This window comes from Puma concolor, chromosome B4, assembly GCF_028749965.1.
Source record: "Puma concolor isolate L17-30 chromosome B4, mPumCon1.1.hap2, whole genome shotgun sequence".
Taxonomy (NCBI): Eukaryota; Metazoa; Chordata; class Mammalia; order Carnivora; family Felidae; genus Puma; species Puma concolor.
The window spans coordinates 14,809,406-14,823,098 of record NC_141673.1 but is presented as its reverse complement, the minus strand read 5'-3'; the positions used below and the strand labels follow the sequence as shown (position 1 = coordinate 14,823,098).

The window sequence follows — 13,693 nt, the reverse complement described above, 5'->3', positions numbered from 1 at the left end:
TTCCTTAGGGACAAAATGGGAGTAAGAATAGTATCTACCTTGATAGGTTCTGGTGAAAAAAAGTGCTGTCAACCATCAGTTTGGGCTGCTACAGTGTATGAACAGAAATGTATTGCTCACAGTTCTGGAGGCTGGGAAGTCCAAGATTAAGGAGCCAGCACGATCACATCTTCCTGGTTCACAGCCAGCACCTTCTGCCAATGTCCTCACGCAGTGGAAGGAGGTGGGGATCTCTCTGGAGCCTCTTTTATGAGGCATTAATCCCATTCATCAGGGTTCCACCTTCATGACTTGAGCACCTCACAAAATCTCCACCTACAGATACTATCACCTTCGGGGAGTAGCATTTCAACATATGAACTTTGGAGGGACACAAACCCTAGCAATAAGCCATAGCAATAAGCCGTAAGAATTTGCTCTTAAAATGGTAAAGTGCTGTAAAATTTTATTTATTAGTATGTGGCCTTATCAATGGTGATACAAGCCTGAAGACATTTTCCTCATAGAATCTTTTATTGTCTGTCATCACAGATTCCATGCATTAAATTCACAAATATTGGGCACCTATGGTGTGCAAAGACCTCTTCAGTAAAAAAGACAGAATCTCTGTCCATGTGGAGTTTATTAGATGAAGACACAAAATAAATAAGTAAACAAAATAAATAAAAATGTATACATTGTGACATGTGCTATGAAGGAAATAGGGAATGTGGTTGTCTTGTAACTGGTAGGGTGATGTCACTGGTGGAGGCATGTTTACTTTGCAAGATGGTCCAGGAGGGCTTCTCTGAGGAGGTATATTTGAGCTGAGATCTAAGCACAAGAAGCCAGGTGGGCAAAGCACAGAAGGGAATGGGTGGAGGGAACAGCAAAGGTGGGCTGTGCGTCTGTGATGTAGGAAGGGCAGAAATACTGGACATCTGAACAGCGGTGTCACGTGGGGAGTTGGAGTTCGGGGAAAGGTCTGCTGGAAATAATGAATTTCTAAGTCATCATCCTAGAGGCGAAGTGAAAGCCACAGAAGTGGACAGGTGCATGTGAGAGGCGGTTTCCCATGGTGCACGTGCTACTGGAGGGATGTGGGATCATCTCAGGAGCTGGAAACTTAAACACTTGAAATTTTATTGTGATTGTTTTTAGCACATGAGGAAAAAGAATGCAAAAGTAGACATGGGAGAAGAGGAGTGACATCACACATCACATGGAAAACGATTCCTATTTCTTTCCTTTCCTCAGAATCTTCCCTGGGTGTCAGTGCCTGTTTCTCCTCTTTCTCTCTCTCTTCCCTCACGGTCCCAGGTTTCCTCCCATCTCTCCTGCCCAGAGCGGCTGCCTGCCTTCACCTTCATCCCCTGCTGCCCCATTCTTTTTCTGTCACAAAGATCCCCAATCCACTCAGCCTCCTATGTGCCTCTCCTGTCCATTAACCAGCTGCACAGGATCTGCTAGACTTACAGGAAAGCTGAACGTTGTAAAACGGCAGTACTTTTCCTGATGCAAGTATTAATTTTTCCTTTTGTCCTAGAAGATCTGAAAGTCTTGGTGGAAACCTGAGTCACTGTTGTGTATTCTGGGGCATCTGGTGCAGGATTTGAGGAGAGTTTTCTGGAAGGGTGGCCTGGAGAAGGTGAACCAGGGGTCTCTGTCCTGCAGTGCTCCAGGGCTCTCGCCTCACAGGGACCTGCCCTGCCCACCCCACCCGGCACCCCGGACAATTTACTCCACTTGTCTGGGTCTCCACCATCCTCTGTACAAGTGGAGACCATGCTTACTTTTAGAGTCGCTGAGGCAATTAAGCTGAACGAGCTAGCACATAGTTTTTCATACAGTGTTAATAAGATGCGTTACTACTATATTTTCTCTTTTTATTTTAAGTTAATAATTTAAAAGATATTTTAAACACATTTTGAGAAACATATAAAGTTGGGGTGCCTAGCTGCCTCAGTCAATAGAACGTGAGACTCTTGATCTTGGGGTTGTGAGTTCAAACCTCACATTAGGTGTGGAGCCTACTTTAAAAAAAAATACAAAGTTTAGTTTCTATGGTATTTATTTTTTACATTTACTCTCTATTTGGAAATGAGTATGTTTTCCCTTTATATAGCTTCCCCTTTTAAACAAATGTACATATAGTTTAAGAAGTGGGTTGATTTATAGGGGAAATGAAATAATGGTGCAACTCAGGTGGGACATGGAATAATGCTAGAAAAGGAGGCTCTAATAATTCGAGTTTAGGAAACAAAGATGGAAGAAGAGAGTGCAGCTAGTGTGTTTTATTTCATTTGGAAGGGACCTGGGAAGTCAGCTCAGTTAACCTCCTTTCTGCTAAAGGAGTTGCTTTAGGGCAAATTTGCTGAATTTGTCATCATGACAAAGCCAGTAGCACTGTGCCCAGTTTCATTATTTATTTTAGTTTTCCAGATTTAACTGAAAATTTGCTGGGAAATCCTGATTATCCAGCCTACCCACGATGGCAATCTAGAAGGCAAGATTAATTATTTCACTTACTAATGGCTGACTGCGTCTTAGTCTCTACAGATCAAGGGACGCTTTTAATTAAAACTCCAAAGAAACATCATAATTAACTAGGTAGAATAATTGTTCATTAAAGAAAGATGTCAAGATGTTAGTGTTCCTTAACAGTGTTAAGGAACTGAGCATCCTGCTTCTTAGAATGTCCAGGCTATTCCCATATAGAAAAAAGCTGTCTGAATACCAGACTTCATTTGAGCTTGGAAGACAAATCGTATTATTCTTTGCAGGAGAGAAAAGTGAGAGGGATAGGGATCATCTGTATATGGGGCTGGGGGGGGGGGGGGAATGTGCCAACATTTTGTATTGGTGAAATCTGGTTAAAAGGACACCCTGAAGAAGGAATAGAAGGTAGGAAAAAATAAGAGCTAACATCTATTTTTTGTTATGCTCTGGGCACCAACCATATATTACCTCATTAAATCCCCACCAAGACTGCATGAGGTACTAATATTATCTAAATTTTATAGATGAGGAAACTAAGAGGTTAAGTATATGCCTAAGCTTAGGTGTCACAGTTAAGGCTGTAGAGCCAGGACTCAGGACCCAGGTGTCCTACCTCCCGGAGTCTGTTCTCTTAACCACTATGCCAAACTGCTTCTTCAGGAAGTGGTTAAAGGGCAGCCCACAGCCCAGGGGATGTGGAAGGTGAGGAGAGAGAAGGATGCTGTTGCTAGGTAATACATCTGCTTTTCCAAGTTGCTAACTGAATCTGTGACAGTGACACAGATACATGTGTTTGTTTGAAGTTGCTAGCCTATTCCTGACCAGAGGAAGGAATTTGTGTGGCTCTCAAGAGAGATCAGTGACCCTACAGTTCACCCTGGAAGGGCTGAGGAGACATCTGGCAGAATCATCTTATCACTTGGAAACATCTCCCCCTCTCTTCCCAGATCTGTCCCAGGCCACCCTCTCCTGATGCCTGTGGTGACTGATCTAGACTATGGCCCTCCCACCAGTCACATCCTGGAATGGTTTATGGCACTATCTCCCTCCTGGTTTTGAAAAATAAACAAATCCACTTACCCACTTACCTCTACTTATTATCAGTTGTGTGAAAGGGAACTACATTTTATTATTTGCAGTTCAAAGTGAATTTAAATTCATGTTAAATTTGAAATGTACATACATGACCCTTGTAAGACATGAGGGATATTGTGCAACCAAGCACTCATGATAGTGTAATACAACTTTGAAATGTCTGAGAACCATCAGTGTGAGCCCACATCACACAGACAAGGGTTTCTCCACCTTAGTGCTATTGACATTTTGGGCCATACAATTCTTTCATGTGGGGGCTGTCCTGTGCGCTGTGGGACATATAACAGCATCCCTGGCCTCTGCCCTGATGTTAGTAGCACCATTTTCTCCTACCCTAGTTGTGACCAAAATATCTCCAGTCTATATCTGTCTAATGTCCTTGGACAGCCTTGGTTGAGAATCAAGAAAATAAAGTATATTCAAGTATTCTATCTAGCCCTTGCTATAGAACATGGCTCCTCTTGAGGGCCAGATTCTAATATTCCTAATAATATTTTTCTTAATTATACAATACATATTTGAAAACATTCTCTTGGTGACAGAGGTGACAGATTCAAACAAGACTGAAGTTTACATAGCAAATGGTGAAAATCCTTGGTGCTCCTCCCATCCCTTATCCCTGTCTTCTGTATGCTTCCTTCTAGTTTGCTTTCCAAGAATATTTTTATATTTTTATCTTGTTTCTTTCAACAGATTCCATATATCTTAATTTGGTCCTTGGATAGGGTTTTAATCATTTTAACAGCTTCTGAAGATGCTTTTTCTAGCTTGCATGGTCCGAATTTCATCTCACAACACTTATTTAAGGTCCATTTCAATTTCTTACCAAGCACACCTACCTCAAAGTGCTTTGTACTATTAAGACAACCAAAAACAACCACAGCAAGATCACATGGTCCAGACCAGTGGTTCCCAAAGTGTAGTTTCACAGCAGCACCACCTGGAAATCATTAGAAATGCAAACTCTCAAGCCCTTCTCCAGACCTTCTAAATTAGAAACTGTGCAAATTAAAGCTCAAGATTCTGGAAAATGTATTGGATTTGTAAGTAAACACTCAAACTAAGCCCAATCTGGCATTCTCAGGTAGAGACAGAATGAAGATCATACTTTCCAAACAGATATATCAAGAACTCAGAGATAAGCATGAATATCTTTATACCATTTTAAATTTTGCTTAACTGGGCCTAACAGTGGAGGTGGGGACTGGATGTTGTTGAAGATGGATAAAACCTGCCTTGTCCCCTTAAGAAACTCATAACCCAAGACTAGAGAAAGTCTGATATGCAAATAATTGCACTGTGATATGATGGATAACATTCAAAAGTATGTTCCAAGTGCTCTTGGAGCAAAAGGAAGGAGCAACACACTTTTCTTTGAAGAAGGTATTCCAGGTAGAAGGATCAGCATGTGCAAAATCACAGAGGCACACAAAGTTACTTGTGGGAGAGGATGTAAATGGGGGGCCAGGGGGGATGTATTTTGGATTAGTGCAGTGTGAATCGGGGTCATTGGGAAGATTGAAGAAAGTGGTTTCCAGCTGGAATATGAAGGGTTTTTAACATGCAAAGAAATTTGATTTATATTTGGGAAACTAAAGGAAACTCAACAATAAGAAAAATATAATTAAAAATTGGACAAGACATATACGAAAAGCCCACAGCTGATACCATGCTAAATGGGGAAAAACTGAGAGCTTTCCCCCTGAAATCAGGAATATGACAGGGATGTCCACTCTCACCAGTGTTGTTTAACATAGTGTTGGAAGTCCTAGCCTCAGCAATCGGACAACAAAATGAAATAAAAGGCATCCAGATTGGCAAAGAAGTCAAACTTTAACTTTTTGCAGATGACAAGATACTCTACACAGAAAACCTTAAAGACTTTACCAAAAAGCTGCTAGAACTGACACATAAATTCAGCAAAGTTGCAGGATACAAAATCAATGTACAGAAATTGGTTGCATTTCTATACATCAATAATGAAGCAACAGAAAGAGAAATCAAGGAATCGATCCCATTTACAATTGCACCAAGAACCATAAAATACCTAGGAATAAACCTAACCAAAGATGTAAAAGATCTATATGCTGAAAACTATAGAAAACTTGTGAAAATAAATTGAAGAAGACACAAAGAAATAGAAAAACATTCCATGCTCATGGATTAGAAGAACAAATATTGTTAAAATGTCAATACTACCCAAAACAATCTACATATTCAATGCAATCCCAATCAAAATTGCACCAGCATTCTTCTCAAAGCTAGAACAAACAATCCTAAAATTTGTATGGAACCACAAAAGACCCTGAACAGCCAAAGTAATATTGAAAAAGAAAACCAAAGTGGGAGGCATCACAATCCCGGACTTTAGCCTCTACTACAAAGCTGTAATCATCAAGACGGTATGGTATTAGCACAAAAAGAAACACAGACTAATGGAATAAAATAGAGAACCCATAAGTGGACCCACGAATGTATGGCTAACTAATATTTGACAAAGCAGGGAAGCATATCCAATGGAAAAAAGACAGTCTCTTTAGCAAATGGTGTTGGGAGAACTGGACAGCAACTTGCAGAAAAATGAACCTGGACCACTTTCTTACACCATACACAAAAATAAACTCAAAATGGATGAAAGACCTAAATGTGAGACAGGAAACCATCAAAATCCTAGAGGAGAAAGCAGGCAAAAACTTCTTTGATCTCGGCCACAGCAATTTCTTGCTTAACATATCTCCAAAGGCAAGAGAAATAAAAGCAAAAATGAACTATTGAAACCTTGTCAAGATAGAAAGCTTCTGCACTGCAAAGGAAACAATCAACAAAACTAAAAGGCAACCGATGGAATGGGAGAAGATATTTGCAAATGACATATTGGGTAAAGGGTTAGTATCCAAAATCTATAAAGAACTTACCAAACTTAACACCTGAAAAACAAATAATCCAGTGAAGAAATGGGCAGAAGACATGAATAGACACTTTTCCAAAGAAGACATCCAGACAGCCAACAGACACATGAAAAGATGTTCAGTATCACTTATCATAAGGGAAATACAAATCAAAACCACATTGAGATACCACCTCACACCAGTCAGAGTGGCTAAAGTTAACAACTCAGAAAACAACAAATGCTGGTGAGGATGTGGAGAAATGGGAACACTCTTGCACTGCTAGTGGGAGTGCAAACTCGTGCACCTGCTCTAGAAAATAGTGTGGGGGTTCCTCAAAAAATTAAAAATAGAACTACCCTATGATCCAGCAATAGCACTACTAGGAATTTATCCAAAGGATACAGGAGTGCTGATTCATAGGGGCACATGTACCCCAATGTTTATAGCAGTGCTTTCAACAATAGCCAAATTATGGAAAGAGTCCAGATGTCCATCAACTAATGAATGGATAAAGAAGATGTGGTTTATATATACAATGGAATGAGAAAGAATGAGAAAGAATGAAATCCTACTATTTGCAACAATGTGGATGGAACTGGAGGGTATTATGCTAAGTGAAATAAGTCAGAGAAAGACAGGTATCATATGTTTTCACTCATATGTGGAAATTGAGAAACTTAACAGAAGACCATGGGGGAAGGCAAGGGGAAAAAACAGTTTCAAACAGAGGGAGGCAAACCATAAGAGACTCTTAAATACAGAGAACAAACTGAGGGTTGATGGAGGGGGGCAGGGGAGAGGGGAAAATGGGTGATGGGCATTGATGAGGGCACTTGTTGGGATGAGCACTGGGTATTGTATGTAAGAGATGAATCATGGGAATCTACCCCCAAAACCAAGAGCACACTGTATACACTGTATGTTAGCCAACTTGACAATAAATTACATTAAAAAAAGTGGGCAAGAGAGCTGAAAACACCTCACTGAAGATGTATTGATGGCAAATAAACATACAGAAAGATGCTCAGCATTATCAGGAATTGCAAATTCAAGCAACAAGATACCATCTGTTAAAATGGCTAAAATGAAAAACAACCTGACAATACAAATTAACGCAAGTCTCATTCACTGCTGATGGGAATACAAAGTGGTACAGCCACTTTGGAAAACAGTTTGGCACTTTCCTGCAAAATTAAACCTAGTCTTGCCATATGATCCAGCAGTGGTGTTCCTGGGTGTTTATCCAACTGATTTGAAAATTTAGGTCCACATAAAAGCCTGCACAAACACAAATATTTATAGCAGTTTTGTTCACAATTGCTCCAAACTAGAAGCAACCATTTTATCAATAGGTGAATGGATAAAGTATAATACAACCATACAGTGGAATGTTATTCAGCATGAAAAAGAAATAAGCTATGAAGCCAAAAAAGACATGGATTAATCTTAAACACATATTGTTAAGTAAAAGAAGCCAGTCATGAAGCCAGAAAATTCTACCCACATTCCGATTCCAATTACATGTCATTCTGGAAAAGGCAAAAGTAAAGTGATGGTAAAGAGACCCGTAATTGCCAGAGGTTTGGTGGCGGGGGGGAGGGGCACGTAAGAGTGGTGGTGAAGTAAGTTGAAGCACAGGGGATGTTTCAGGTTGGTGAAACAAGACATTACGCATTTGTCAAAACTGATAGAAGTTTATGGGTCAAAGAGTAAATCTTAATGTATGTAAACTTAAAAAAAAAATCACGTAGGAGATTGAGAGGTCCATGACAGAATGCAGAATGTGAGAAAAGAATCTAAATGTATTATAAATGTATGAAACAACCTTGCTGAAGGGGATTGGGGAACAAGATGGTGACCTGGGTCACTTTGGGAAAGAATGGAGTCTGTAAGACGAAGGGCTACAGGCACTGTTGTTGAAGCACTGTACTGCAGTTGACAAGGTTGTTTTTGACAAGGGTATGGGTTAAGAACTGTGAAACTGCTAGATACTGGAAATGAATGATTACATAAATGGATGGTGGATGGGGTGGAGCTAGATTTGTCACAGTTGGATTGGGAATTTACAGACAAAGCAAAGAAGGTGACCAGAATGATCATGTGGCAATGGATTAGAGTTGGCAACATGAGAATGAACTCATGCTCAGCTTCATATATAGATATAGATGGTTACGTATGGAAAATGTACATATACATATCTCTCAGATGTGTCAGCTGAGAAGGCTTAGAAGCAATAATACCCCAACAGCAATGAGCACACCTAGCACCCAGATATTGGTTTCTTTTTTTTTTTAATTTAATTTTTTAATGTTTATTTATTTTTTTAAAATTTTTTTTTCAACGTTTATTTATTTTTGGGACAGAGAGAGACAGAGCATGAACGGGGGAGGGGCAGAGAGAGAGGGAGACACAGAATCGGAAACAGGCTCCAGGCTCTGAGCCATCAGCCCAGAGCCTGATGCGGGGCTCGAACTCATGGACCGCGAGATCGTGACCTGGCTGAAGTCAGACGCTTAACCGACTGCGCCACCCAGGCGCCCCTTAATGTTTATTTTTGACAGAGAGCGAGAGAGAGAGAGAGAGAGAGAGAGAGAGAGAGAGAGAGAGAGCGCGCGCGCGCGCATGAGTGGGGGAGGGGCAAAGAGAGAGAGAGACACATACACACAAAACCTGAAACAGGCTCCAGGCTCCCAGCTGTCAGCACAGAGCCTGATGTGGGGCTTGAACTCACAGACAGTGAGATCGTGACCTGAGCTGAAGTCAGACACTCAACTGACTGAGCCACCCAGGCGCCCCCCAGATATTGGTTTCTAATACCACTCTTCAGTAAAAGGAACTGGGGCACCGTGGAAAAATGGCTGATTCTAAGGTTGGGGCAGGATGGATACAAAATTGTCCTAAAGCATCTTATAGTAACAGAAAATAAAAAAGTGCTCAAAACCAGAAAAAAAAGAAAACACAGAACAAGTGAACAAAAATCCACAGTGATATCAAATGGATACAGTAGCCAACTGAAAGATGTCCCAGTGGTCAAAGCCGGAACAATTTGAGCAAAAAAAATAAATGAAGTAGTATTAGATTATAAGCCAAAGAAAAAAAGAAATGTAACTCCACGCTGATATAAATAAAGGACTGAATAAATAGAAAACAGAACAAATCTCCTGTATAGAGGAAATTCAAATAATTTATGTACACACTCCACCCCTAAGGAGGTAGGGCATAACTCCCACTCTAAGTGTGGGCTGCACATAGTGACTTTCTTCCAAAGGATACAATATAAAAAGGAGAAAAAACTAGTAACTTTACAGTGGAGAAGCCGAGTGATCTGGGTTAACATCAACAGTGAGAAGTCATATTGACAGTATGCACTGTTGACATGAGAATGGAACCTGGACTTCTGCGGTCTACCTCCCAGGAGCACGTTACCTCAGTCTAATCATGAGAAAATATCAGACAAATTGAAGGATGTTCTACAAAATACCTGACCAGTAATTCTTAAAACGGTTAAGGTCATTTAAAAAGAAAAGAAAAAAAGGAAGTCTAAGAAACTGTCACAGCCAAGAGAAGCCCAAGGAGACATGATGACTAGGTGTAATGTGGTCTCCTAGGTGGGATCCTGGAACAGAAAAAGGAGATTAGGAAAAAACAGAGAGAATCTGAATAAAGTATAGACTTTGGTTAATACAAATGCATCAACCGGGCATCTGGGTGGCTCAGTTGGTTAAGGTCATGATCTCATGGTTCGTTCATGAGTTTGAGTCCCACATCAAGCTCTCTGCTGTCAGCACAGAGCCTGCTTTGGATCCCCTGTCTCTCTTTTCTCTTTGCCCCTCCCCTGCACACTGTGCTCTCTCTCTCAAAAATAAATAAACATTAAGAGGTTACTAATAGGGAAAATTGAGTATGTGGTATATAAGTCTTCAGAATCATTCCACAAACCTAAAACCATTTTAAATATAACATTAAAAAAAAAAAAAAGGAAGCCTTGTGAGCCAGTGTATTCCCACAGAAGACTGACATTATCCCTTTGTAGTATTCTATGGAATGGCTCATTAAAAAAAAAAGAAATTTACATTTCTGAACTCTTTGAAAGTTGCAGTAACTGTTGCTTGCAGACATTAAAGTGGGATCTGTAAGAGAAAAAAAAAAATTCTCAAGGAGAGAAATAGTTGAGAGATCATTGTCATGGATCTTTGAGGTTTTGGATGATCATCCTCTAGAGTACCTTAGATCTTGGCAGTGCCTTGGAGATGCTCTGGTTCTCTTCCAGGACCCTGCTAAATCCCTGTGATTGGATTACTTCTGCCATGCCGGTGGTTGCACCCTACTGGGCAAAGGATTGAGACAAGGATTCCAGGTAGATTAGTTTTCCGTTGTTTTAACAAATGGTCGCAAATGTAGTGGCTTAAAACAAGACAGAACCAAAGGTATTCTCTCACTTAACCTTTACAACATGGCTGTCTGATACACTCTTGTTACTATTTTCATTTTTATAGGTAGTAACTTATCCAGGGTTACACAGTACTGAGAGGTGGACTGTGGTAGATGGTCTTTAAAGATGGCCACCATATTAGCCTTGCACTGTTTTCTCCAAGAATGGTATCTCAGAGAGAAACAGACTTCTATCTTTTTTAGGTTACTATTCAGATCTCTGTTAGGGTAGCTGAAGCTGTATCCTAACCAATAAGGCCTCCAAATATGTCTATCTCTGTAACATCATCCCTGCTCACCCATCGTCTACATTCTTACTGTCATCCCACTAATTGCTTTCTTCTTTCAGTTACTAAAAGAGTCTCCTAACTGAGCTGATCCCTAAATTCAAGACAATTTTGCCTTCTGGGGAACATGGGGCAAAGTTTGAGGACATCTTTTGCTCTACAACTGAGAGAGAGGTTTCTAGTAGCATTTGTGGATAGACCAGGGATGCTGCTGAACATCTTACAAGGCACAGAATGGTCCTCCACAACTACGACTTACGAGGCCCCAAATGTCAACAGTGCCAAGATTGAGGAACTCTGATCTAATATATATCCCCTGTACTTGACCAGTGATAGATTCACATTTCAGATCTGACCTATGCCCCTTGTGGTGTATCCCCTGTACTTGACCAGTGATAGATTCACATTTCAGATCTGACCTATGCCCCTTGTGGTGTACACCTGTCAGACTCATGGCTTCCTATCATCTTTTGAACGGCCTGTCTACACCTGGCAGAAATTCCAATTATTTTAAGTCTTGCCTTCCCAAGGAAGGAGTTCAGACTCCCAATCTCATTCTCCTTTGTAGCCAGGACTCAGACATGGGACTCGATCTCCCTCAAGCAGATGCATCCCTATGAGCCTTTGATTTAGACGTGAGCAAAGTGAGGAAACAGGTTCTTTTGGAAGCCTGGCATTTTGTTGGTGCAGGAGGCTGCAAAAACATGTGGCATATGAAGGTGGCAGCCATTCCACAGTGGTTCCTGTCAGGGTGACAGTTTCCTCCGGGGCCGGGTGGGGCAGCAGCAGCAATCCCAATCATGACAGTTTCCTCATCAGGGCAGTTCTGCAGCGTGGTTGAGTTCCATTTCTGGAATTATCCAGGAACCACTTCTTTAGTCCTCCCCGAAATTCCCTGAGCTATCCAGAATCCTTTTAAACATGTTCCTTTTCTTCTTAGCCAAAGCTAGTCTCTATTGCTCAGAAGTAAGCAACGTCTGATAAAGAATCCTCTGCTTAAAACTCTTCATTGACTTCCCAAACATTCTAGAATGTGTCCCAAATCCTTTGCTCAGTTCAAGGCTCTTCTTTATCTGAGATGTACACACTGTCTTTCTCTCTGACCATATCTTCTGTCTTTCTCTCAGGACCTGAGCCACCCTGGTCCTGCCACAGGACCTTCCTCAATCTCATATTCCTTGCCAATCAAGAACCCTACTGGCACAACCCTTCTCTAGGTACCCCTGTGCCCAGCACTGTTCTGATCTCTATCATAAACAAAACACTTATTATGCTCTACTACAAGAATTGACTCACTCAGCTGTTAACTCTGCACCGGTAGGAACATGCCTTTTCCGTTCTCTGAGACCCCAGCACCTGGAATAGTATCTGTCAGAAAGTCGGGTGTCCAACACGTGCTTATTTCATGAAGGTCAGGATGTGGACAAGTACTGCCACCTAGTGGAAGAAACTTCATTTGACTCTTTTATTATAGTTTGGACAACCGGCTATCATACAAAGATAAGATTTTAAGATTCTCCAAGGTATCATCATCATCATCACTGTCAGACCCTCAAGGGTAGCGGGCCTCCCACGTGGGTCCCGATGATCCCTGTCTATTGGTATTCATGCCTTTGGATTGATCCTCCCACACTGACGGGTTGGTTAGAATGACAGAAGTGATGTGTGACTTCCGAGGCTGCATCACAAAAGACATTGTAGCTTCTGATTTGGTCTCTCTGGGATCACGTGTTCTGAGGGAAGCCAGATGCCATATCCTGGGGACACTCAAGAGGTCCGTGCCATGAAAAACAGGCCTCCTGCCAACGGAACTGTGAGTGAGCTTATCCTGCAAGCAGGTTTTCCAGCCTGAGTCAAGACTTCAGACAAATGCAGCCTTGGCCTGCATCTTGACTGCAATGTCACGAGAGACCGAGACAGAACCACCCAGCCACTCCATGCCCAAACTCCTGATGTACAGAATCTACAGGACAATAACTGTTCGTTGTTTTAAGCTGCTAAGCTTTGGGGTGACTGCTATGCAGCAGATTACTACTATACCCTCTGATATAGGTGACGGACTAAAAGCTGTTTCATATTGTGCAGTAACACGAGGAAACTACCAGAGCCTGGGCTCAACCTAAGGCTTCTCGGAACAGATGCCTGCCGCTGGAGCTGGGCGCCACGGAGGAAGTGGGGTAAGAACCATGCACGCCTGGGCCTTGCGGAGGGGCGAGTCACATACTGTGCAGCCTCTCTCTCGGCGCTAACATTCTCCACGCACGCCCGGAAGGGGTCGGCACCGCCCGGCCGCAGAATAGCGGCTACCATCGCCTAGCTCGCTCGCCCCGGCAGTCTCGGCGCCTGCGCATTGTGGTCCTCCCGCTCCCAGGCGGCGCCGTTGCGCGCCGAGTCATCGATCGCATGAAGCCCAGCGGCCTGGGTTGGCGCAGGCCGCCAGCCGCCCGCTCGCCGGGTGGGCTCCAGGGGGCGCCCTCAAGAGAGGGGCGGGGCGCTCAAGTTCCAGAGACC

At 42.1% G+C, this 13,693-nt stretch overlaps 1 protein-coding gene across 4 annotated transcripts in view; it reads right to left on the bottom strand.

The window, feature by feature from the left end:
- The window catches only part of BPIFC (BPI fold containing family C), a 55,435-nt gene extending 41,742 nt beyond the window's left edge, over positions 1-13,693 (bottom strand). Inside the window, exons 1-5 of one of the 4 annotated variants that reach the window (XM_086712427.1) lie at positions 13,407-13,693; positions 12,479-12,619; positions 10,538-10,791; positions 4,413-4,513; positions 121-331 (exon numbers count right to left, since the gene is read on the bottom strand). The gene's annotated coding sequence lies outside the window, so the exon portion shown is untranslated. Of the gene's footprint in view, positions 1-120; positions 332-4,412; positions 4,514-10,537; positions 11,159-12,478; positions 12,875-13,406 lie in introns of those variants that run through there. The other 3 variants (XM_086712424.1, XM_086712426.1, XM_086712423.1) reach the window with 3 other exon arrangements.